This window comes from Ursus maritimus, unplaced genomic scaffold, assembly GCF_017311325.1.
Source record: "Ursus maritimus isolate PB19 unplaced genomic scaffold, ASM1731132v1 scaffold_13, whole genome shotgun sequence".
NCBI lineage: Eukaryota > Metazoa > Chordata > Mammalia > Carnivora > Ursidae > Ursus > Ursus maritimus.
The window spans coordinates 6,972,356-6,995,342 of NW_024423675.1; the positions used below are offsets into that span (position 1 = coordinate 6,972,356).

General features: G+C 35.5%; 2 pseudogenes; one reads left to right on the forward strand and one right to left on the reverse strand.

Moving 5' to 3' along the window:
• LOC103675914 overlaps nucleotides 1-8,008 on the reverse strand; it is a 30,868-nt pseudogene extending 22,860 nt beyond the window's left edge.
• Nucleotides 8,009-10,863: 2,855 nt separating this feature from the next.
• Nucleotides 10,864-11,263, forward strand: LOC103675893 (annotated as a pseudogene).
• The last annotated feature ends 11,724 nt before the right edge of the window (nucleotides 11,264-22,987 follow it).

Sequence of the window (22,987 nt, forward strand, 5' to 3'; positions counted from 1 at the left end):
GATTCAAATATTAGTGTGGCTCGTCATACAATGCCTTTAATATTGCTTGCTTCCTCTCAAGTTCAAGTCCTAATCCTTTGTGAGAATAAATTGGTAAACCTGTTTCTTTCTCAGTGCATATGGTGAAAACCTATGAGATCTGTTTGATTTATATAAGTGTATTTGGCTGCTATTTTATATTTATCCAAACTATATTATAAAGTACAAGTAAGGCTCAGCTCCAAGAATAAGATTTTTTTTAATATAAAGACTGGACAGGTTAGTGAATATGGCACATGCAGACTTCGCAATTATGACTGGCTTACTAAATTGATTTCATTCATTCTACATCATGTTACTTGCTTTCATTATTGATTTATCCTGTAAGCTAATGAATGAAAATGCAGGTGCTTGACATTTTCATATATTTTAAATATGTTTTTAAAACTGAAACATTGTAAAAGTATTTTTATAGTGTTCAGATTTTTTCTAACTGGGAGTGTTTTCATTTGTGAAGAAGAGGAAAAACCTGTAGCAACAGTTTGGCATCTCTCTGCTTCCCGTTGACACTATCAAGAAACTGATTTGAAATGGAATCACCAACTAAAGGACACTATCCGTTCCAACATGAATTGGACATGCAGTAGGTCATGTAAATTTACATATAGTAATATCATGTAGCATGAAATCCATGACTTTGCTCACTTAGAGGAAATCATTTCCGGAGCTACTTATGGATATCAATGAAGCATCCAACAACATTCTTAGAAACAGCATCTGACATCTACGAAGGAAGTTTTGCTCCCTTTAGAAGTTTCAAATATTCCAAGTTTATTCTAGTATGGTTCAATTGACATTATCTTAACATACGAGCTATACAATTAATGTTAGAGGACACTTACAACAACCTGGTACCTGAAAATAAGGGATATTTGAATGACACGGAAGATGATTATCTGGTCTCTGACTGAGAACTACAGAAAGAAAAATCTTATTAATTCAAATTTTCAATTTTAAGACCCTTCCACTGAGATTAATTTCTCTTCTGCAACATAAAAAAAAAGAAACCCAAAATCTTATACCATCTTCCTTCCCACATGATATTCTTTCAAATATTTGAAAGCTGCTATGCTTCATATACCCATTTCAAGGCAAAATAATCTCACCATCTTCATCCACCCTGTTGTCTTCTTCTTTACCCTCTTTAATGGTGGTGCTTGGTATTAAATACAACATTCTGGCTTGATATGACACACATGGGATACAGGATTGTATATTTTCTGTGGGATGGTTTCCTTTGGGACCAGAGGGAGCACCATGGTGTATGGAGACATAAAAAGATGGTTTTGAAGGGAAAAGAATATCTAATTATAAAAGAGAATTTGCCCTTCTTCCCTTTCTTCTCTCCCTCCATGTCTTCCTTCCCGCCTTTCTCTCTTCCTGGATAATTTAGTCTACAATCAATTCTGTTGTGCGATCACGATCGTTTTTTTTCACCGAGAACAGAGCTGCAGAGCAGTGTGGGTTGTCGGATCTCCGTGTGTACAAGAGGGCAGGAGAGGCTGTCGACACTGGGGTGGGTGTTTCTGTGAGGGGGACAGAAGATAGTATTATAAATTTCTCTCCATTTATTTAGATCTCCTTTTATTTCTTTCCGCAATGAATCATACTTTTCTTTGTGCAACTCCTTTTATTTCTTTTGTTAACTTTCCCCTAAATTTTATTTCTTATGCTATTTCGAATAGAATTATTTTTATAACTTCATTTTTGGATTGTTCATTTTTAGTATATTGAAATACAACTTAGTTTTATATTTTGATCTTGTGTTCTGCAACCTTACTAAACTCATTTTTTAGTTCTAACTGTGTGTGTGTGTGTGTGCGTGTATGTGTATACTCCTTGGGTTTTTCTATATAGAGAATTATGTCATCTGTTATTACAGTTTTACTTTTTCCTTTCTAATCTCTATATGCTGTAAGTTAGAAAAAATGTTTTGCCTTATTGCATTGGCTAGAACTTAGAGAATACTGTTGAACAGAAGTGGTGAGAGCATATATTCTTCCCTTATTTTTAACCATAAAGATATCAAGCTTTCAACACTAAGGATGATGTTAACTGTGGGTTTTTCACAGATGTGTTTTATCAGTTCCTTTGTAGTTGTAGTTTTAGTTTTTGGAGTGTCTTTATAATAAATGAATGTTGAATTCTGTCAAGTTTTTTTATTATTTATTGAGATGGCCATGTGATTTGTGATTTTTTTCTTGGTTTATTCTATTAATGTGATGTGATAGACTGAATAATGACCCCCAAAATATGTCCAGATGCCGACACCTTATTCCTGGAACCTGTGAATATGTTATATGTTATCTTAAGTAGCAATAGGAAACCTATGCAGACCCTGGTACTTGGAAATGGAGTACTGCTGTAACAAATACCTAAAAATGTGGCAGTGGCTTTGGAATTGGACAGTAAGCAAAGCCGGAAAGAATTATGAAGAATATATTAGAAAAATTCTAGATTGCCTTGAATAAGCTGGGTGCTAAAGGTACCATCAGTGAGAACTCAGAAGGAAGGGACGAACATGGTAGAATAAAATCGGTTGTCTTAGAGAATACTTCAATAGTCATAAACAGACTATTGGCAGAAATATAAGTATTAAAGGTGCTTTGGATGAGTGCTCAAAAGGAAATCAAGAGCATGTTTTTGGAAACTGGAGACAAGGAATCCTTGTTATATAATGGCAAGAAGCTTGGCTGAATTGTGCCTTACAAACTATTTGAAAACTAGAACTTCTAAGCAATAGAACTTTAATATTTGGCTGAGATTTTTAAGCAGAGTGTTGAAGGTGTGGCCTGTTTTCTCCTTACCGTTTATAAGAAGCCACAGAAGATTGTTTCTAGCATTTGAAACAAAACAGTTTGCCTGGTTGGATTTTAATTTTATTGGGCAGGTGATTTCTTTTGTCCTTTCATTTTCTCCATTTATGAATGAGAATATCTATAACTGTTTCCTATACCTGTCCTAGCACGTGTTTGGGGAGGGGTTAACTTATGTTCTAGTTTTACAGGTGCACAGATGGAGAGGAATTTTGCCTCAGGATGGATTATGCCCAGAGCTTCACTCATAGCTAATTTCAATAATTTAGATGATGAAATCTGGGACTTGTGAACAGTAAGTCTTAGGTGAGATTGAGATTTGAATTAATATTACATTGAAGACCTTAGGATGTGGTGAATATATTTTCTGTGGGATGGCTTCCTTTGTGACCAGAGGGAGCACCATGGTAGGCTGACTAATAGCCCTCAAAGTTATCATCCCCCGGCCCTGTGAAAATTTTACCTTACATAGCAATAGAAAACCAAGGCATGATATAGTATATTAACATATGTTTGGATGTTGAATTAACTTTCCACCCCTTAATTGGAAAATTCTTACTTAGTCATGATGTTTAATACTTTAAAAAATATATGTATATACATATATGGCCTGATTTGTTTTACTCATATTTTAATAAGGATTTGCAATTAATTTTTAAACACTCACAGTGGTACTTTATTTCTATATCTGTTAAAATTTACCTTCTGTGTGTCTTTTCTAGACAATCGGAGCTCTCACACTACAACCTATCTCAGGGTAGGTTATTAAATATAATACTGGTACACAAATATTAACCTTCATTGGGTGAACAATATGTAATATATTTCTATAATAAAACTCTTCCTCTTTAGTTCTACTTTAATCTTAAATACATGCATACTTTTATGTAAGTTTGATACTTTTGAAAAATTTTACTTGCTTTCTTAACCATCCATGTTATTCATTTGGAACCGAGTATATCCTTGATGTCGTAACCTGTAATATGAAGTATATTTGTTCAATAGTGTGAAATATCAAATATCTTTAAATACTCATTATTTTATCATTAATTTACAGAAATATGATTTTATACATTCCTCACAGTCCCATTAGGAATAACTCTTTGAAAAATAAGGAGGGATATCACTGGTCAAGCTGGGCTACTTGTTCAAAGTAGCCGGAGTTGCCAACAAAATGAAGATAACTCAACCTCTGTTTCTTTTTCCAAGTTGCTCTAAGACAATTCTACTCAGATTTGACTTTTCTTAATTTTTTTTCCTTCTTATGTGCTTTGATCTTTCATAATCTGGCTGTCTTCTCAGGTTCAATGATCCCAACAAACTTTGTCTTCATTCCTATGAGTATATAATTGGTTCTGTGCTTTGCCGCTGGTTAATTCCTCTTTTGTTAATAGCTTCTCATTTCATGTGCAAATACTCACTGACAACTCTGGATTCATGGCTTCTGGACATGCTACTTAAAGGGCAATTAGATCCACCTGGACCTTTAGTCTCTAGGACCTTCAGTTTGGCCACTCTCTTCTGCCCCCTGTAGCTCCAGATGGCACTACCTCCACCAACCTCTGAGTTCTTGGGATCTTTATAATATTGCTCCTTTGATATCATAGATATTAGCCCAGAAAGATTTAAAGATCAATTTAGCTGTGTTTGATTATAATTGTTTCTTAAAATTCAATTTAAATAATTCTTGATTACATCACCAAAATATAACAGAAAAATGCCTCATCTATTTCAATCAAATGTCATCATTATTAAAATACAAATGTTATTTGTGCAATACAAACAATTCAATATCGCTATGTATTAAGTCACTATTCTAGGCATTGGTATATATAGATGATTATGCCTGGTCTGAACTCTCAAGCTGCTCATGGTGTATTATGGGAGAGATGATGATAAACTAATAGTTCCTATTGATGACAAAAAAAAATATTGATTTTTTAAAATAGTGACTTTTATTTTTTTTATTTTTTTTTTTACAAATACGACTTTTTTTTTTTAAGATTTTATTTATTTATTCGACAGAGATAGAGACAGCCAGCGAGAGAGGGAACACAAGCAGGGGGAGTGGGAGAGGAAGAAGCAGGCTCATAGCAGAAGAGCCTGATGTGGGGCTCGATCCCAGATCGCCGGGATCACACCCTGAGCCGAAGGCAGACGCTTAACCGCTGTGCCACCCAGGCGCCCCTAAAATAGTGACTGTTTTAAAAGTTTGATAGCGTTTGCCAAGTAAATGCTCACAAACCGTAATGTAGGAGAATATGGGACTTTTTCATGTGAATCATGTGTAGACTGGGAATTTTTAAAAAGTGTAATGACATGTCCAAAAGCTGATGTGTGTGGCAGAGGCTTAGTTGGGGTTCCTCAGAAGTAAAACCTTAGATCCTGTCTCGAATACATGCAGTTTATTTGGGGGAGGGAACCTAGTAAACAAGACGGAGGGAAAGAGCACAGTGAGAAAGGAAAAGAAGTAAAAACAATAAAAGCTTTCATTCTGAGTTTTGTTGTAAGCAACAAAGTCTCAGTCTGTCAGTGCCTCCAAAAATAAAGGGAAGGCCTCCAAACCGTTCGCCTAAAAGTCGGGATAACAGAGTATCTATCTACCACTTCTGCCCACTATTGGTTGAGGCTTCCCCCCAGGGATGGTGCAAGGAGACAGAGCTTGTGGGGAACTGTCCAGCAGGCAGGTCTGAAATCAGTGGCAGACAGAGCTGTGACACAGACACCAGAGGCCCAGAGACGTGTTCTGACTGGGGACTTGAGAGTTACTCGATACAGATGAGGCATAGGATGTGTGCATGTATGTGTATGCATCGCTGGGTATAGACGACTGTGGGCTGTGAGCGGCAGGGCAGAGGACTGACAAAGCAGGTGGGAATAAAATGACTAGTGATGCAAGGGGGCAAAGTATGAAATTTGAACTCTCCCTGGGATAAGCATTGCACAACAATGGAAATTCATAAGTAGAAGTAACATGGTGGATATGTGCTTGAGAAGCGTTCCTCTGAAAACAAGCTTGGTAATGACTTGAAAAGGAGCAAGGCTATGGACGATGAAACTAGCAGAAGATGAAAACAGTGGTTCCTTTGGGGGATGAAGTGGTAATATCGAGATTGGAGATTAGGGACTGTTTAATGGAGAATGTAGAAGTCATGGACCAGAAACTAGTATTTAATTAGATGTGGAAAGTAAAGGGAAAGAGAGAAAAGAATAGGGACTCATATCTTTGCAGATGAACAAGTGAGATGGTCATCCTAGTAATTAGAACGAGAGATGAAGTTCACGTGTTCAGCTGGCTGAGGGTACCAGGAGGCATTTGGAGCTTGAGCAATAGAAAAGGGTCTGGGTTGGGGTATGGACTTGGAGTTTCCTATAACTAAGTAGCAGGGAAATATTCTATTGTGCATGTTATCATCTACAAAGAATATACACAAAAAGAAGAGATAGGAGCTGAGGATTCTGAGTGACACCGCTATCTAAGGAGTGGATAGAAGAGAAACCACAAATTATAATGTAAGGAGTGAGTGTTGGAAAAGTTAAACCAGGAGAGACTGTAGTCACAAAATCTAAGGCTAAAATGTAAAAGAGAATATATTAAATTGCTTTAAATTGCAGGCACTTTAGTAGTTCTAGCAGTGGTCAATCGTGTTAAATATCTCGTACATTCAAGTAATGCGAGGATGATAAGTGGAAATTAGATTTTGCAGTTAAGCTATTAGTAGTGATCTTTGCAAGAGCAATTTCTATGTAGTGGTGAGAAAAGTCAGCTTACAAGGAGTTAAGGAGAGAATGGAAGGGAAAGGAAAGTAACCTGGCTAAGGATGGAAAGAAGAGAAATTAACAAATAGAGGGGATGATGTAAGAATAAATTGGGGCTTTTGAGAGAAACATGAACATCTTTACATGCTTAGGAGAGAGGACCAGCTCATATAGGAGAAAAAATAATGGAGCAAGACATAAGGTGAGAGCAGTGCTGAAAGCATGATAGGTTAGTGTTGGATATAAAAGGGATACATCTTTCTTTTAAGCAAAAAAGGAAAATGGGAAACATAGTGAAGTTTAGCTGCTTTAAATTGTGACAACATATTAATAGTCCAGCTATTTACAATTTTAATGGCAGCAAAATTAGACAAAACAGATTTTGGCTCCACGATGACACTGGTTATTAGGGAGAACTTCCCCTTAATAGATTTTGTTAATGAATTGGGAGCTCTTCTCTAGGAGATCTTTAAGGACAGCAGAGATAGCCATCAATCAGCAGTGATTTAGGTGAAGCCTAGTGATGAGGCCCCTGTTGATACCTCCCAGCACTATTCATTCTGTCAGTAGACTACATTGGATAAAGCTCATTTTGAATGTGGCAGTTCTTAGCTCAGTTGTAGGTAAATGGTACACAGTAAGCACTTAATAAATAGCTATTAACTTAATGACATAACATCCTCTACATTTTAAAAAGAAAGATATATCAATAGTTTAATTAATTATTATCCTTGGACCAGAAAATACTAGCACCACTGGGGTTCTAATTAAGAAAATTATTAATAGAAAGACATCTTAGCTGCAAGATTTGCTTAATTTGTATTTATGAGACAAATTTTACACATTTCAGTGGTAATGTGCTTTTGTGATTTTAGTTCCTGTCTTTGAACACAAAAAAGTCCCTGTTTTTTAAACAATCAAAGAAACAGCACTGCATCTAAAACCTGTTTTTAGAAGTGCGATATCTAGGGCATCATTGGGTCAGTTTCTGATATTGCTTGAAGCCTCTGCGGAGTTGATCCTGAGATGGCTATCTCATTTGTTCACAACAGGGCTCACACCATCTCTTAGGTGGGGTCCCTTAAGAGGTAGGAAACCTGAAGAAAAATTGCCCAGTCTACAGTCAATAGGCAATTGTTTTCTCCACTGAGAATTATTCACTTGCCTTGACCCACCTTATGGGTTTCCTCGTCACTCTGCAGCTCTAAATGCAACAGGGAAAACTGTTGCAGAATGCGGCTGTCTGCGTTTTCTACTGAAATCAGACTATTCTTTTCATGTCGTGAGAGCAAATCTGCATTTGAAGTATGAGAATCAGATTCGTGGCTAGGTTGTCTAACCTTCGATACTATGAAAACGTAACTTGCAGTTTTTGCTGCTGTAAGATTTGGCATTTCTATAATATTTTGACTGACGTAGTCTCCTCAGACATTAGCATTTTATTTCAAGTCAGTTATTTGGAGAGTGTTCTCCCTTTAAATAAAGCAACTATTTTAAACTATTTTAAACTTTTAACTTACAAGATGACATACAATATAAAATTATGCTTTCTATGGGAGCTATGATATAATGGTCTTATTCTTTTCTCTGTCTCTTTTTAGGGTAAAGTGATAGAACCCTTTAAATATACATTGTGGAGCATTAATGCATCCTTATGAAGGGAAACAACTTTCCTTCTTTCAAGTTTCAGAGAGAACAAGAAGAATATGCAGGAGTAAAGTGTATTTCACTTAGAACGATGTCTTGGCTAAGATGTCATTGTCCATTGACTGCTGTGAATCTGGCGTAATTATAGTTTTCAGTCGGATTCTCCAAGTTCAGAGGCTCTTTAACTTTGGAATTATGAAAGGCACATGAAGACATATTGAGAATATTGGGCCCACACAAAAATGAAAATGATTTACAGTTTTTAAAGCAGTCTACTCATATATAACTATCTATACCACAAATTATCCATCTAATGTCAGATTGTGTCCTATCGGTAATTACCATGCTAAAAATTAGTGCCAAATTGTCACAGTCTTGGCTTATTTTTTTTTTTATAATTTCAAATAATATTTTCAGTCACTTGTTCTTGTGGTGAAATACTAGGTAACTACTTCTTTAGCAAAATTCTAATTGCTTTCAGTTACATCTGAAACCCCTTGCTCAAAAGAGGTAGGCTATCCTCTCACAAATTTTTTACAAAAAAAACAGTCACATTTGTCCTGGCTTCTAAATCATATACGTAAGATCAGCACTGAGTAGCACAGAATATTAGCACTCCAGGTCCTCATCGGAGAATATCACTTCAGACCAGTAATTATTTTTCCAGAATTCAGAAAAACCTTTGACTCTAAATAACAGAAGTATTTACTTTGGCTCATAGGCCACAAATTGGTGTCCCATAGCCCAAATGTGCTTATGTATAAGTGTTTTATTCAGCTCATTATGTCCAAAACTTACTTTTGAATTAGATAACAATATTTCAAAATCAAGAGATTTCACATAAAATTAGAATATTTGACTTTTCTTGGGAAACTGGCAACCTATGTTGTTACAAGTTCACAACCTACACAGTTTTAAGCAGTCCTTGCACCTTCTTTACCCACTTACCACCTTTGTAGTCATTTGAGTTTGCGACCCCTGACTACAAGGACCCGGCTCTAATTCTAGGTCCACTTATTAATTGTGTCAGCTTGAAAAAAAATTATATAATTTCACTACACCTCAATTCTCTCAGGTATCAAATGAGCATCACATTACCTGCTTTACTGAATCATTTCTATTCAAGTAAGTTCTAGATATTGCAGAGTACAGACAATCCCTACAATTAATGTGGTAATACTGGGGAAACTGTAGCTAGCTCAGTTTCACTTCAGATTCCTTGGATCATGAATTTATGAGGTGATTCAGAATCTGCCCTATTTTTTGCAAGCTCCAAAACCTGATTGGTCAGCATCCAGTGTTAGTTCATATCAATCAAGTCTACAATTCTGATGTTAAACATTCAAATCTATGCTATTTTGTGGCATAAACTTTAACTGTTGAGGTATTAGACATTTGAGTCCTATGGCCAACACATTTTCCCTTTGGGAAATTTACATGAATTGCCAAATTCTAACCAGGGGGCTGTTAATTCACAATTAGAAATACAACAGGCCAGGTTAGTACAAACACTATTTAAGTCCTTGGGCTGGGTATTTTCTTCAGATACTTCAGGGGGAAAACAGCTCAGTTAGAAGATGATTTGGTGATTATGAAATCACAAAAAAATGGAATTAGTTATAAGATTTGAATAGTTGATGGAATTAGATGAAGCTGTACTGTTACAACTGGACAGGAAAAGCCTTTGGCCTATGTCACCCACTTCCTTGGGCTGTCCTTGGATGGATAGTGATTGTATTTGACACTGAACTCTGATTATTTTATTGTTCATGCTTAACCTACGCTCCTTCTGATTGATACTGATATTTTGATGGATGTGTGAATTCATGCAATCAGGATCATTCAAGGCTTGCTCTTCTGAGAGAATCTTTGTCTTTCTAAGATAAGCTGTCTATCCCTGGCCAGGTTGATTCTGTCTTGATCTTCCTGTTTAATTCTCAAAAGATATCTTATTTGTAAATTCTTTATAACCTTCTAGTTACAATCCAGGCTGGCTCTTTTCCTTTCAGCTCTTTGTAAGGATTTGTTCCTCAAACTCCACTAATTATCTTTTTTAAAACGTTCGTCTCTGTATGTTGTTTGTATGTCTGTATTCTGTGTGTATGTCCGTGTGCCTTAGGAAGCATATTTAGTGGAATCTGCCATACATGTCTCTTAATTTTTAAAGAAAATAATATATCCTCTGTAGTTTCCTTTTTTTGAAATCTGCCATATGTGGTGGTTACCAGGGAAAGGTGAGCGTGGCGGGGGGGGGGGTGAAATAAGGGATGGGGGTTAAAGAGCGGGCTTATCAATATAGAAAAATAACTTAAAAAAGAATATCTGAGACCCTTCCCATTTTAAGTTCCTCTCATCTCATGAGTAATCTTAAAGAAGTCATTTTTTACCTAAAAGTCTCAAATAACTGTGCAAAAAAATCATATGCATTTGCTCTAAGTTATAAAATAAATAACTTGCATTTCTTCAGATTTTACTGGCAGATCTAAAAAGACAAAAATATTTGCTACAAAAATGTCGTCCTCAATTCTACTCAATGACTAATACACTTATTTAAAAAAAAAAAAAGGTACAGCTTTTCTTCTGTCCCTTTCCTGCGTTCAAGATGTCTGAGTAAGGACGTGGTGGGTCCTCCGTTGCAGAATTCTGGATTTCCCTGGGTCTTTCGGTAGGACCTGTGATCAACTGTGCTGACAACACGGGAGCCAAAAATCTGTTTATCATCTCTGTGAAGGGTATCAAGGGAGGACTGAACAGACTTCCACCTGCGTGGTGATGGCCACAGTAAAGAAAGGCAAACCAGAGCTCAGGAAGAAGGTACATCCAGCAGTGGTATACTGCAGGAATACTGGAGAAAAGACGGTGTGTTTTATTTTGAAGTTAACATGGGGTCATGGTAAACAATAAAGGTGAAATGAAAGGCTCTGCTATCTTAAGAACAATTCACAAAAGAACGTGCAGACTTGTGGCCCAGGATTGCATCCAGTGTTGGCAGGATTGCATGATTCTTTGGTGTATTTGTTTAAATAAATAAATAAATAAAAATGATTTGCTCCTCCTCCCCTAAATATAAAAGTAAGAATAATTTTTTAGTCCCACATCAGGCTCCTTTGCTGGGATCCTGCTTCTTCCTCTCCCACTTCCCCTGCTTGTGTTCCTTCTCTTGCTGGCTGCCTCTCTCTCTGTCAAATAAATAAATAAAATTTAAAAAAAAAGAATAATTTTTTAAAAAGGGACACAATTTATTGATTACATGAACACACTAACATGAAACTACCATGCTTCCTTTTTTGACTTGTAGATTTTAGGTCATTATTTGTGAGGTTTTAACTTTATATTTTAAAGTGGTAGGAGACTACTTTTATGTGTATTTTCCACAGTGTAATTATTCAGATTTAAAAGTTTAAAATTATGTTCAAATATATTTTAATTACATTATTTTTATATTTTATAAAGTTATAAAACTAGCATAAAATATATAACAAATGCTCAGTCATTGTATGCATGCCACAATTATTTAAAAGTATAATATAGAATAATAATAGATTATAAAAATCCAATTTGATCCTAATTTATTGAAAACAGTTGAGCTCCTAATTAATTATTTACTTTGCTTCATAAAACCCAAAGTCTGTTTATTATAGGTCAGGGATGCCTTGAAATCTAAAGAAATAAAATTGGGCCATATAAAAAGGAGAAACTTGCCTAAAGGCTAAGCAAAATCTTAGTGCAGGAAAAAAGGGAAGGGAACTGAGTCTACTGTACATAAACATTTTTCAGTCCTATGTTTTCCTGTGAACACAAGACAGTCAAGATTTAAAAGACAAGGTGTCTGAGTGGCTCAGTCAGTTAAGAGGCTGCCTTTGGCTCAGGTCATGATCCCAGGGTCCTGGGCTTGATTCCCACATTGCAGGGCTCCCAGCTCCGCGAGGAGTCAGCTCCTCCCCCTCCTTCTTACCCTCCTCGCTGCTCATGCTTTCACGCACTCTCTCTCAAATGAATAAATAAAAAAAAAACTTAAAAAAAAAAGATTTAAAAGAGAAAGTAACTAAGTTGGCAATGAAGTCAATAAATATTAATTGGTAATAAACCGCTTAATTTAATTTTCAGAACACATGTAGTTTTAAGATAGTCATCAGTGAGAGAAAATAACCTTTTTTGAGGGAGTTACTTTTTTGCCCAAATTTTGTAGTAATAGAAGAAAAAGAGTAGTCAGAAATAAAATGACACTTTTACTGTTCCCGTGAGGCTTATTGTGGAATTTTTAATTTCCAGTATGACTGTTTTCTGTCCATTGGTATGCAAGAATAACCAGTAACTGAATAACTGAGTTCAGTTATTTGTCCAGCAGAAGGAGAGTTAAATGTAAAGGACAGCGAATGAGGATATCAAAGAGATACCTGCACTCTCATGTTCATTGCAGCATTATTCACAATAGTCAACATATGGAAACAACCTAAGTGTCCATCAATGAATAAATAAATGGAAAAAGAAGATGGGGTGTATAAAATGGAATATTACTCAGCTACAAGAAAGAAGGAAGTCTTGTCATTGCAACACCATGCGCGGAACCCGGGAGCATTATGCTTAGTGAAATAAGCCAGACAGAGAAAGACAATACAGTGTGGTATATTTACATGTGGAATCTAAATAAAAAGTCAAAATCATGGAAACAGAGAGTAGAAAAATGATGCCAGGGGATAGAGACTTGGGGAGATAGGGAGCAGTTGATAAAAGGGTATAAGCTTTCAGCTGTAAGATGAATAAGGTCAGAGGATCTAATGTATAACATGGTAACTATAGTTGATAATATTGTGTTGCATAATGGAAATTTGCTAAGAGAGTAAAACGTAAATGTTCTTATACACTCAAAAGAGATAAATATGTGAGGTGATAGATACGTTTGTATGTCTTAATTAACTAGATGGGAGGAATTCCTTCCCAATGTATATGTGTATCAAGTTAACACAAAGTACAGTTTAAATATCTTAGAATTTTTATTTGTCAATTATATATATACCTCAGTGAAGCTGGAGAAAAAGAATAGTGAACGAGGATTGTGGACTAGGCAGAAAGAGCTTCATTAAGTGGAATGTGTGGTTAGCATGTGAAAGGAGAAACTGATGGCTCTGTTAAGATAAAGTACTGAGATACCTAGAGTAGTCAAATGCCCAGGAAAGAAGGTAGGATGGGACTTGCCAGGGACTGGAAGGAAGGGGAGCGGGGAGCAGTATTTAATGAGTAAAGAGTTACAGTTTAGGAAGGTGGGCAAGTTCTGCAGATGGATGGTGCTAATGGTGGTACCACAGTGTGAATGTGCTTAAGGCCACTAGATGGTACACTTAAAGATGGTTAAAATAGTGGGGTTTATGTTATGTATAGTTCATCACAGTTTTTAAAAACATGATATAAAAATTCAAAAAAAAGATGAACCGCTAGTCCAATCATTGGTGATCCTATAACACAGATGCTTAACATCCCGTGATGAGAATGGCATTTACTTCTGCAATTTTCCTCCTAAAATAAATAAAAAAATAAAAATAACCCCATCCTTATCATGAGAAAAATATCAGAAACACACAAATGGTGTGATATTCTTCAAAATAGCTGACCATGCCTCGAAACTGTCATGAAAAATAAGGTTGTCTGTGACCACTTCCAATGTACCACTACAGATCTTCCGGGGTCCCACCAGAGAGCAGAGACGAATCCCACAGCTCAACAGACAGAATGCATTCCTTCCTCTTACGTAAATTCAACCCAAGGGGAAGGGAGGGCACCGTGCTGGGGCACAGGATCTAACACCCCTGTCTCCTTTCGGTTCTCCTATTTCCATCTGCACTGGTCTGAGAAGTAGGAAAATTTGATTCTGCTTGATAATCTCTTACATTCTGTGAAATCTTTCTGTTCTAATACCCAAAATAAGCCACTTGTGCTTAAAAGCCCAGAATTGCTTGGTTTTTATGTGTTTGTTTTAATTCTTTTCTCCTAAAATAACTTCTTTAAATGCCACGATTAACACCAGTATAGTAACCAGTTTGGAGGAAAATTACTGGAGGAAAGAAAGCACCTCTGAACTAGAGGAAAACAGACTACAATAATCTCATCATGTCAATAGTTTTTTCTAGAATATCTATGGCGTTCTCGTTACCGTCAAGTAAAGTCGTCTTTTAATGTGATTTTCAAGACTCAATTTTTGTAAACTGATCTCCAGTATATAGGATAAATATACAATAAAACCTCATGTCTAAAACTGAGTTATCCTCACAATAGTACACAGTATGTCTGTCCCTTCCTCTCTACCTCTGCCCGTGCCATCTCCACAACCTGAGATCTCATCTCTGATCTTATCTGTCTTTCTAAACTACATGCAGATTTTAATTTTCACTTTAGCCTGCTTTAACCTTGCCAGCTCACAGTGCACACTAAATCTTCCTCAGTAATACATTTGAAAAGCTTTCTTCCATCCATTGATTTGCCATGCCCTTCCCAGGGACACCTTTGTAGAATTATGTGGTGTTTGGAAAATATGGAATTTTGTTATCATGATGTTTGTCTGTAACACATTAACAAAGGATTTTAGACTCTGAGAATTTGAGTGACTTGCTTAAGATCACTGAAATGATAGTCAGCAAGATTAAGAGTATATCCACAAGTTAACCTTATTCATGAGTTTGAAGCTTTTTCTTATATAGCATTCTGTGTTGGTTTTTAGTCCTTCAAATGTTGGTAACTTTTGAAGACCAGATGCTAGGAAACTTTCCAAAGCCACACAGCCTTTCTCATCTCTCTCTCTCTCTCTCTCTTCCCTACTCTCTCTCATGTGCTCTTGCTCTCACTCTTTCACTCTTCTGCTCTCCTTTTTCTAGAACAATTTCTGTTGTTCTTGGATCTGTAGCTGCCTTTCTCACTACTGTATGCAGATAATAAACCAGGATAGTAAGTTACATTAATGTAAATCAAATGCCTATGTCATTAGACTTTCATAGAGGCTGATATGACACAAGATGAACAAATTTGTTTCCAACCAATTTGTTCTCAATTCAAGGTCAGAAAGTCAACTCAACACATTATGCATGCTTTTTCAGGTCCAAAGAAGTTTTTGGCTACCAAATGGAGACTCCAAATGTTTATCATAAAATTTATTATTTTAACTCTTCTAGTTCTATCTTACCAATGGAAAAATCGTATTAGTTTGTAACATAAAGACACATAACAGTTAGTGCTTTGTGAACATGGGCATGTCAAAGTGTAAGGATTATGATCTTTATCTGTGTGCCCAGCAAGTGTGTGGTAGTCGTCATGTTTGTTAGTGCCAGCCCAGTGCAAGGTTTAGTATTTTAATTCCCAGCATTCTCAGTAGCAATTGTTCTGGTGTCATGAATAGAGTATGAGCCAAATTACTGATAGTTGATGAAATATTATACGGCCCAAATGTCAGAGATAGCTCTGCTCAGTAAATGGCACAGCAAGTAATAGAATTGAATTAAGTTACTTTCTCATTGATCTACTTAGTACAATGAGATTACAATTTCTTATTCATACTGCAGCAATGATGTAAGTATGACTTATGTCACTAAGTTTGTTGCCCAATATCCTTTTTGTCCTCTAGCCTTACTAATATAATCTTAATTTAGTTAGAGGTAAAAAAAAAAAAAAAAGTATTGTTTTCCTGGCTCCTTTGCTTCTAAGTGTTGCCACATGACAAAGTTCTAGCCAATGAAATATAATCAGAAATTGAATTGGGATGGAGGGAGTCATGAAAGTTTTTTTTTCTTTCTTGAAATAAAGGGACAAACTCAGCTGGCATGATCCTCATGACCTCCACCTTTTTTCCTGCAGTTTTGACTCTAATGTGAGGCAGCAGCTTGTGAGTGGGAGGAAGGAAGGAGCTTGGTTAATTCCTTTTTGCAACATGGACCAATCCTAAATGGCTTACTTCCAGACTTCTGTGTTATGTGAAAAAAAAATTTGTTTAAGCTGGGTTCTTTCATCTGCAGCCAAACACAATCCCAATTACTATACTCTTTTCAAATCTAATCTAGTATATGTAAGAGAAGCAAAGTACAAATATCCTTATTAACCATGAAGACCTGATTTTAGGGGTAATGGTGATCATAACTTATGTGATGAAGTCCCCTACAGCTGTTGCACACTGGAGAGCATCAAACTTCAAGGTCAAGGTCAAAGCCAATATTACACTCCAGTACGTTTCCCATGCTCTATGGTTTACCAAGATCTCCTGAATCTGAAATCAGAAGGGAGAATTTCCCTGGAATAATGAAATATTGAAATAAAGAAACACTATTTGTTTGGTATTTGTTTTTGGAACAATGACCTATTTCAAGATTTGAAAAAATAAATGATCAGGTCATTCACTAAGAAAAAAATAAAATAAAATAAATTCTAAATGCAAATAACAAGCCAGATACACACACACACACACACACACACACACACACACATAAATCTAAAATATTTCTAGCATGTAGTTACATTAACTTTATTTGTGATATGAGGCTTGAATTTTATGATTTAATTATCTGAATCCTCTGAACTTTGAAGACAGTTTTGAAAAATAACATTCCACCTTTTTATTTATGCAGTAAATAATTTTCTTTCAAGCTTAGCCATATGTCTAAAACTTTTATTAATTAATTAACAATAAATAATCATTGAGAGTTTGTTGTGTGTACTAGACATCACCTTAGCTACAGTTGGCTTACACCAGCTCTTGAAAGCCTGTTCTCAACCCTTCTCAATCTGCAATGGCATCGCATTTTTAGCTTGAAATCTATCATACTGGAAATGCTTACACTAAAGAAATTGGCTAATGCTGCAGATCAATCCTGTGTGTGTGTGTGTGTGTGTGTGTGTGTTACTAGTGTTAAACACCACAAGTGTTAAGTGTGTGTTACTAGTTGTTAAGCACCACATGCATACCACTACAAAGGATATAAACCTAAGACACCACTCTTATTTCTTCAACAAATATTAATTTAGCCTAATTCTATGTCATGTACATGTTAGGTTCCATGACTATTACAAAGATATTCTGCATGTTCTTTTCATTCATTCATGAAAATTTTTTAAATGTCCACTACAAAGAGGCATGCCTTAATGCTCTTTGGAGTTGACATTCTAGTGGGCAAGGTCTTCAACTCAAAGTGTTTGAAGTATCACAGGGGTTATTCCATCTTCTCACACACTACTGTAGTGCAAGGCAGTGTGTGTTAAGGACTGAGGGAGGGCGAAGTCAATGGGTAATGTTATTCTGAGCACAGGAGACAACTTGAGCGTGATCTGGTAAGCCTGGTGATGCTTAACCAGAGGGGTGCCATTGGTCCTGAATCTCAACGTCTGGAGAAGAAATTCATAGATTCAAGTGAGTATGCGTAGTGGGCAGGTAACTTCATTACTATTTTGAACTTATTTCTGTTATTTCCTCATATTTTATTGTAATAATGTTTATGTGTCTTTTTTCCCCATCACGCTTTGAGAACTCTTCACAAAGCAGAAGATGAATACTAGTCTGTTTTGTCTCCTGGCACAGAAACTGTCACAGTGCAAACCCTCAACAAATGCCTCTGGACTGAATTCAGATGGGAAAAGTAAAAAGAAAATGCAAGCTGTGTTTAGGAAATGGTGAGAACTGTAATTTGGTTGAATGAAAGATTATGGGAAGCAAAGTGCATTAAGACAGATAAAAAAGAAAATGAGGTGAAATCAGATCATGAATGTGTTACATAGAAACTGACCTTTAGTGGGTATTTAAAAAGTATTTGGTAGGGGAGAATAATCAAAGCATGCTCTAAAAGGATAATTTAACAGCTGAGTTTGAATGTGGATTACAGTGTAGAGAAGCAATAAGACATTTAGAAAATAATGAAATAACGTAGGTTACAAATCAAAATGGACGAATCTACCAAGGGGGCGAAAGGAATGAAATGATAGAATACAGTAGACTTTGAGGTAGATAAAACAGGAGCATTTGTTATCTTATTTCGTATAAAATAGATGAGTTAGATGAAAAAAAAAATACCTTAGAAGTTCTGAGCCAAAGTGACTGGAAACATGAATCTATTGGAAAACTAAGGAGTTTCAAAAACTACTTTTATATTTCTCTGTTTATATTTTCAAGGATGTGAGATTTTTGTACATGCTGAGTTAGTCTATTAGACGGTTTATAAATATGTGAGATATTCAGTAAGAAAAATAAATTATTCAGTATATATGTTTATTTGCAGAATATTATGACACATACTTCAAAGAAAGTCTTATTTATAACATATTGAATTATCACTGAAAATATATAACATACACCAAATGTAGTGCCTAATTTATCTTTATCTTTAATCAAAATTTCTATGTTCACCCAAACCAGTAAAGTTGAAATAAATTACCTATATTCCATCAGGTCATAAGATACTGGTAAATTTTTCTAAGTATACTTTGGGGTTGTTTAGTAGTTGTCATTCACCAATCTGAAAAAAAAATTGACATAGCTAATCAAATTGATATGTTACTTGCTAAGAGACTACAACACAATTGATCTAGTCCCAAGAATCCCATTGAACTTGTGTGAGTTTCACATATAGCTTAATGACTTTAGTTTTCCCCCAGTTTTATTGAGATATAATTGACATACCTCATTATATAAGTGTATAACATATTGGTTTGACTTTAGTTGTGTGACCTACAGTGCACCTTATGTTGTAAGTTCATATTTAATGAGATTGATGGTTCTTATTTAAATGACAATGGAACACAAAAAGTCAAGTTTTATTTACAACTAATTCATCTGATTGACTTTAAATAAAATGGTATATTGACCCTTTCTGGATGGCAAGTTAACCCTTTTTTTGCCACTAGCTATTACTAAAAGTGAGCTATATTCATGTTCCTTGCTAAAATAAGGCCTATTACCATGTCTGTAAAACCATCTATGAGTTCACTTTTTCAATTAAGTAAGCAACACAGAATAATATTTGAGTCTGCCTCAGAAGAACATCTTTTTAAAGATTTATTTATTTATTTTAGGGAGAGAAAGCACACAAGCAGAGGGAGGGGCAGAGGGAGAGAATCTCAAGCAGACTTCCTGCTGAGCAGAGCCTGATGCAGGGCTTGGTCTCCCCACCCTGAGATCATGACCTGAACTCAAATCAAGAGTTGGCTGCTTAACCGACTGAGCCACCCAGGCACCCCTCAGAAGAACGTTTGTGAGAAAGAATTAGTTTTAAATGCTTTGAGTTGTTAAGAGGAGAAATTTCCATTCAATAGCTCCAAAGTACTATGTGTTCTGCCCCCTAAGTCATCTTTCTTTTTTTTTTTTTTAGATTTTATTTATTTATGTGACAGAGAGACAGCCAGAGAGAGAGGGAACACAAGCAGGGGGAGTGGGAGAGGAAGAAGCAGGCTCCCAGCGGAGGAGCCCGATGTGGGACTCGATCCCATAATGCCGGGATCACGCCCTGAGCTGAAGGCAGACGCTTAACGACTGCACTACCCAGGTGCCCCCTAAGTCATCTTTCTAACCTTATCTTTTGCTATTCTTTTCTCACGCCATTCTAACTGCATTAGTCTTTCTTTCCACCATCATCCTTGACATGCTTCCACGTTACTGTTTTCCACACTAACTATTCTGTCTGCTTGAACATTGTTTCCCCATATATCCACATGTCTAGCTCCCTTATTTCCTTCAAATCACCCTCTCGTCAAGGCTACCTAGACCACCCTATTTAAAATAACACATACCACACAATATTCATGGCCCTCCTAACCCTGCTTTACTTTACTTTATGGTATTTTTTGCCTTCTAACTTGCACATAATTTACTTGCTTATTATGTTTATTGTGTGTTTCCCTGTTGGAATTTTTCTTGCTTTGATCACTGATAAATCCCAAGCCTTAGAAAAGTAAGGTATAGTAGATTCTCAACAAATATTTGTTGAATGAATGAAGACTTTACTACAGTTAAAAGAGTTGGGGAAAAAACAATAACCTCTTACTATTTCGAGAAAAATTAGCCCAACAATAAAGCTTAGAATGCCAATTAGTCAGTGAGCATAAATAATTAAACTGCTACTGAAAAATAAGACAGGTACTTATTAAAAGTCTGCCTTCCTTTATATGATTTAAGTGTCTGTTGCATTTCTAGGCAGATTATAAAGAAAGCTATAGAGCAGTCATTGTGTCCATAGAATTCTTGGTTGGCTATAATCAGGGAATTACTTAGAGAAACCACACCACTATTTTCTTAAATATTAAATTCAGTGTAATATCATACCACTGTATTTTAAATAAATATAAACACAGTATATATTAGGCAATAAAATAATCTGAACTTCAAGCATACGAAAAATATATGTTCATCTCTTAAGGTCATTCACTTACCATAATGATTATAGGAACATGGTATATTCAATGGTGTAGAAAGTATGTGAGGTTCCAGTTTCTTTAAGAGGGTCTTACACTGTCATGGAAAGTCAGTACTGGCTTAGATTTCAGATGTTCTATAAACTCATTCAGCTGAAATGTCTTTTAGCTTCTGTCGTTCAAAGATTATAATTTTTTCCTAGCACAAATAAGTCCTTTCAAAAAAACAACCAGCTTGCCACTGAAAGTCCCTCTCTGTTAAGCAGGGTAGTGGGAAATACTTCTGTGCCACAGTCCACAGAAACGGATGGAAGAAACTGTGAGTTTAAAGTGTATCATTCTAATAAAAGCAAATGAAATTAGATAAAAGCTGCATTTGTTGAAATATTGTTTCATTTTGAATATAAGATAAATTCATATTAGCTCTTTTAAGCAGGACAATTGTACATTTGGCCCAAGGTCAGGATGTAGCAACTTAGGTTTCCTTTGAGAAAAAAAAAATGTAGAAAATATTTCAGCCCTTTTTTTAATTAAAAAAGAGAAGTAAAAAAGTGAATACTGCTTTTCAAACTTTATCTAACTAAGCACAAAGCACATGGAAAGATGCATAAATGTAAAATTAACTTTTTGCTGTTCAGAAAAAGGATTTGGATTTGAGAGCAAGTGAGCTAAAATAAAAACATGCATAATTTACACTACAGATGGGTATATTCTCTGCATTAAATGATACCTAGCAATTTCAAGGAGAAAGAAAATAAAGTGACAATCAACATTAAGAAGGTGGCAGAAGTAATCAAACACATGCCATGTGTAAGAAAAGGCATAATGAAGTTTCCATAAGAATCTTTTTTTCATGACTCAGACACCAAATAACTATTTCACAAGCTTCAGCAGAAGTTCCCAGTGCACTTATCAATAATGCATCCAGCCACAGCTTTAGATATTAAAACAAGAGGAAGTTGACTATATCAAAGATCCAAAGTTCAAACATATTATACTATGGAGCTTAAAACCAGACAAGGAAAATATGGGGGTAAGGAAGGTGGATTGTGTGCTGATCCAAAAAAAAAAAATACTTTTGTTGAAGGTTGAGAATAAATTAGTAATGAGATACAAGGTCTTAAATCTTGCAAATCAGAGTTACACCAAAGATCCCATAGGTGTGAACAAAATGTTCACCATTTAAATAATATCTTTTAGGCAATGGAAAGATGGAGATCATTGTAATTTAAAGTATTTGCATTGCATGAGACAATTCCATTGGCAACTACAATGTTTGCTGAAAATCTCAGCAGAAGACAAAGAGCTATAATGTAGATCTTTACATTCAGGATTGAAGCACATTAATAAAGCAACAAAGTGAAGTTTCCTTTGCCAGTTTTGATAATTATAGTTGTATAATTGCAGACAGAGATTCAATCTGGCCCTAATTATAATTCATAAACAAAACGTTATGGGGAAAAAATCCTCATTATAAGAATAACTGAGAATGTTGTTTGTTGTGCTTTAACAAATATTATAGTAAGTACATGGTACTTTAATTTACTTGGCCCTTACCATTTTGCATTGCTTTTTGTTTACTATTATGTTACTGAAACATTCTGGAAGTATTTCAGTTTATTTAGGAGTCTGCAAAATACATATTTTATGTCATTATAAGTTTCTGATAAATATCTGAAAATTATCTCTTGATTAATTAATAGGAAAAGGAATTAATTAATAGGGCAAGTAAATAAAATAAACATTCTTTGCTTTCTGTTTGGTTCTATGGAAGCCAGCCAAATGAACTTCAAGTCTAGACAAAGCTATTAGGTAGCAAAAATTCAGAAGATTTAGCAGATGGCAATCACATATGTAAAATTCATGTTTTTAGAATACCAAAAATTTTAGTTTGGGTAAATTTTAGAAATTTTCTTTTGACGTTAAAGCAATTAGGGCACTGTTTTCTAGCTTGGTATCTTAAAAGTTTTGCTTGGATCATGGCTATAGTTTCTGTGCTTGGGAACCTAACTTAAAGATGTTAAATCTGATAGAGCTTATATCTGGATCATTCCCAGGCTTCATTGATTCAGATCATACTGTAGTTAAGTAGCAAGGGAGTCATGTATCTACCTTACTTCTTCATTAGACCCACTTAGAAATCTTAACTCCAAAACAATTTAAGGAAGAAAAAAATATATTAAGATAAAACTAAAAATATAAAGGTGTAAATACCTTTGTGTCCATCTAAAAGTCACCCTTAAAATAAGAAATGATGTTTATTTCCCCCATGAACTATCAATACAGTGTTTCTAGAAGGAATGGTGATTTCGTTTTCTTATAGGAAGACAATTCAAACTCATAAATAATTTCTC